The following is a 4,632-nucleotide window of genomic DNA, read 5'->3' on the forward strand; positions in this document are numbered from 1 at the left end:
TAGCTTCTAAGGCTTTCGGCTGGTTTATGTTTAGATATTCATTTCTTTAATACAATTCATATAGTTTTTGCTTAGTCTAGATTATATTATTTTGTATGTTAGCTTATCTTATAAAAGGTTCATAATATTGGTTAGATTGAGGTATTTTATAATTTCTCTTAGATTTTCAGGGGTTGGGTTGGATAGTAGTAGGATAAGGTTTTGGTTTAGGATTTGGTTTCGAAAACATCGTGCATGTGTTCATGAGGAATCGGTGTTCGTGTGTTAGTCTCGTATGTTCTAGCCGTAACCTTATAAGTTTTACTTGGGTTTTTCTAGGTATTTGGCAAATTTCTAACTTTGTTAGATAGATACATTAAGACAGATACATTAAAACCCACTTCTCCAACCTAAATACACTACGAATTCAACAGACATGATGCTGGTATCAAGAGATAAACAGACATAACAAATACAATGTTGATTTCATATTTTATTTTATATTATTGTTACTAATTAATATAAAAAAAAACGGCAATAGAAAGTATAAAAGGTCTTCTTATTCTTTTAGGAGTTACCTAATGACATTAGCCTTTTGAAATCTACTAAACATTTTTAGTTGTCAAAAAGTGTTTTTTGTTTTAAGATTTCTGGGTCTTATTTCTTGTGCATATTATTTATAAACCATGTGAAAAAAAATTGTCAATCTCTTATACTTTTATTACACAATTAACAACAATTGCAAAATGTTAATAGTTAATTTGACAAATTATTTCTATAAAATCGATCGAATAGTCACGACATTTGGTTCATGTTTTAAAACTGGGAAACAATCTTTTGTGTTGCCTTGTCGTACAATTTGAATACTTTGGCATGTGCCGCGAAATCGAAGCTGCAACATATTGGCACACTTGAAGCACGTGCGGCACATTGCACATCACTTGAACTCGCAACACCAAGTGCGTCTGGTCTGTAGGTCCTGGTCCTGGTCCTGGTCCTGGTCCTGGTCCTGGCCCTGGCCCTGCGGGGTGGGTTACCACACAAAAAGTTTGCCCACCAACACAGTTTTTCTTTCTTTTTCTTGTTTTTTTTTTTTTGTTCCAAAGAAGTCGCACGCTCTCTATAGGAATTTTTACAATGAAAAACCCTTGAGGTTTGTGAGGTGTTCTGGTGGTGGTTGGTGGGGTAAATTTGAACTTTTTTATTTGCGGTTCAAGAAGAATGGTGAATGGCTGAAGTGCTGCTTGCAAAACAAAAAGCGTTTTAAGTTTTAATTACACCAGGCACAAAGAAAAAAGGCTAAAATGAAAGCGAACAGAAGACCAAACGGCGACCCTAGAAACACATGGTGGTCTCTTCAAGTGGAAAGTAGCTATACATATATATTTTAGGGGAGATATGGGGAGGAGGATAAGTTCTGGAAGGCATGGATAATAAAGTAAAAGTTTTCCAGTTGCACTCAGAAATCGAATCTTCATTTTCATTGCTTATCGTCTGGCAAATCTTTAAGCATTTTTCAAAATCATTTCACAACGTTGAAACTTAACTTGGGCACCTTAAGGTGCCATCTGCCACTATCTATCAAATACAGGCAGCCATAGCTTGTCATTGATTAGATTCTTTAACTGTGTTTTTTTCCAAACGTTTTTTTTAACCAAAAATAGTAGCAAAGAAATTATAGGCCAAAGCACTTTACAATTGCTTCGAAGTATTGATTCCCTATACACCTGGGGTAAGTAAGTTGTTGGCTCACTCATTACCTGTGGCGTTGGGACTACTCCCAAGTAAGAGGTAGTTGAGAAATTGCTCAATTGCTTCTACTGATTAGACTTTGTTTTCAATTTGTCTGACGACGTGCCCAAAAATATGCCTCTGGCATAGAGTTTTTAATCAAAATTGTACAGGAAATCAAAAATCAGTTGGGAAAAATAAAAATCACAGTTTCTTATCATGATGTTTTTTTTTTTGTTATTTTGCCTTACCCCAATTGCCCCCAAAACCATCATCAAGTTAGAACCCCTCAACCCAAAACCCTTACCCTTGGTTGCTTCTTCTCTGTCTTTGTCTAAACAATTGAATGAGACTTTCAACGAAGTATAAATATAGAGGGAGACACAGATATATATATATATGTCTATGTATAGTGTGTAATTTGAGAAAAGCAAACGCAGTAGCTATGAAATCAATTACGCGATAAAGATTTGACAGCACAAGCGCAGCAATGTGGCAGTCGATAATTAATTTTAACGCCTTTATCGCCATGAGGTGCGCCCGACTGAGGTGACGGAGGCAGAGACTCCGACTGCGACTGGGATTGGGACATGACTGAAGAGATAGACCGATAGCAGGGCCAAGATAGCCACCAAAACCGATTTTGATTGAAGTCTGTCTAAAGAAGTTTTTGCCCTAATCTATGACAGAGAAAACCAACAAAATCACAAAACAAATAAAATAAGAACTTATGAGTTTCAATCTTTTTCTTCTACCCCCTTTCCTTTTTCATCTCTCTCTGTCTCTCTCTATCTTTGTATAATATAAGGTTATGAATTTATTAAAATCGGTTTTTTTTGGGCTTTATGTTTATGATTGCTGCGGCTGCGGCTGCTGCTGGTCCATTGGAAATGTTGAGAGATGCTTTCCCATGATATGCAAACGAACTCAATTATTTATTTTATCACAAATGATTTTGCTTATCAAATCTAGAAATCGCGTCATCTTCACCAAAAACCACAAAAATAAAATCCCAAAACTCGACAAAACCTTTTCTCAGCTCTCAACTGAACTGAACTCTCATCTCATCTCATCCCCCATTCACATTTCATCTCATTTCTTATGTGTTTTATGTTATATTCTCTTTTTGGCCACATACCTTTTTACCCTCTTGAGTTTTTCTTACAATTGCTTGGTGTCTGGTTTTGGTTCTGGTTCTGGCTCTGGCTCCGGCTCGGTTCCGTCCTTTGGCCATTATTCAAGGAGCCATTCTCAAGACTCTTTCTCTTACTGTCTCTCTCGCTCTCTCTCTCTCTCTGCTTTTCTCTCGGCTCATTCGCAAGCAGCATCGCATCGTTTTGGCGCTATCTTTGCCTTGAAATCTCCACAGTTCATGTCAAATTTCTTGTGTTTTTATATATCATCGCCATGCCTTTCCCTCTCTACCCACTTCAGAGTCAGCAGCAACTCCTGGCTGACTGTCTGACTGTGTGTCTGTCTGCCTGGCTGGCTGCTTTCCTTGTAAGTATGTAAATGTCGTCAGACTCCGACTGCAGCTGCATTTTGCTGCAGCTCTCCTCTCTAGCTCTTTGACTGATTGTCGTGCGTTTATCTTTTGATGGGGCATGGCTTCTGTTGTTGCCAGATATATCTTCTTGGGGTCTGGTTAATTAAGTTTCCAAGCAAGTTTTGCCACTGTCGGGGCGTCGCCAAAAAGTCAATTTTTAGCACCTATTGACATGCAAAGAGCTCGCATTAAAATAAGGATCCTCGACCCAATACCAGATCCGACCAACCCGCATGGCCATCATGGCCACACAGGCAGCTAGTCAAAAGCAAATCAATCAATTCCACACGCAAAACTTGTACCCGATAATTTCTCTATTTTGACTTCAAACTGGAAACCAACCAGGGACTAAGACCCAGGCCTGAGACTGGGTCTGGGTCTGGGTCTGGTTCGCTGGGACCGAGACTGGCTATAAATAATAACTCAATACAAATCCCAATTATAGCCAAGTGCCACCCGCCTAGCCAAGCCAAGGAGCACGAAGGTATAAGGACAACCCTCACGGCTATATATATGTATAAGGGGAAATCCTTGCCAGCTACCAGGCAACCTTTTGATTGTCCTTTTTGTGTGTGTTTGTGTGTGTTGATTTTATTTGATTCGATCAGCGGGGTTTCGCCTACATGAACCACAACGTCGACATCGCCTGGCGTCTGAGTATTTTTTGGGTTTATCCTGCCCCGCCACATAAATCGTGATTCGTGTGTTCGTTTCTGTCTCTCTGTGTGTGTCTGTGTCTGTGTGTGTGTGTACCGTCTCTTTTATTTAAATTTTCATTTAATTTGTTATTTGTTTACATGAAATACACCGACATACAAACCAACAACGGAGGCGACATATGACAACATTCTCAGCCGGCCACAATTGCCATTGTCTGCCTCTCAACACGGGAGTGACAGAGTGCTGGTGGGAGGCAGAGGGGGGCACGAATAGTTATCTATTGTCTTCTATTGTCAACCGCTGCTGCTTCCAAATGCAGTGACCACACACACCTGGACTGTCAGCTAGATGGACAGTAAGCAATCGGCCACTGTTTTGACCACTGAGTGTCTAATTGCTGTATTCAAACAAGAACGACTCCAGGGAGGAAGAGTGAATATTCATTGGGTATTTAAGGGAGGCCATCTAAAGCCCCTTTCTCACCAATTTTGTGGCTGAACTAAACCATTAACAAAATGATAATTCTAACACATTACTAAATTCTTTTGGGTTAGGTTTAAAGCTAGATGTTTCTTAAAAGAAATATCTCAAGTTCTTAAAGATTTATCATGGAAATTATATTTAGATTATGTTTATGAATAGAAACATATAGAAATTAGAACACTTGAAAACATTAATTCTTAAAATATTTTACATATGCCAAATTTCTTAACAAT

Source organism: Drosophila willistoni, chromosome 3R, assembly GCF_018902025.1.
Source record: "Drosophila willistoni isolate 14030-0811.24 chromosome 3R, UCI_dwil_1.1, whole genome shotgun sequence".
Classification (NCBI taxonomy): Eukaryota; Metazoa; Arthropoda; class Insecta; order Diptera; family Drosophilidae; genus Drosophila; species Drosophila willistoni.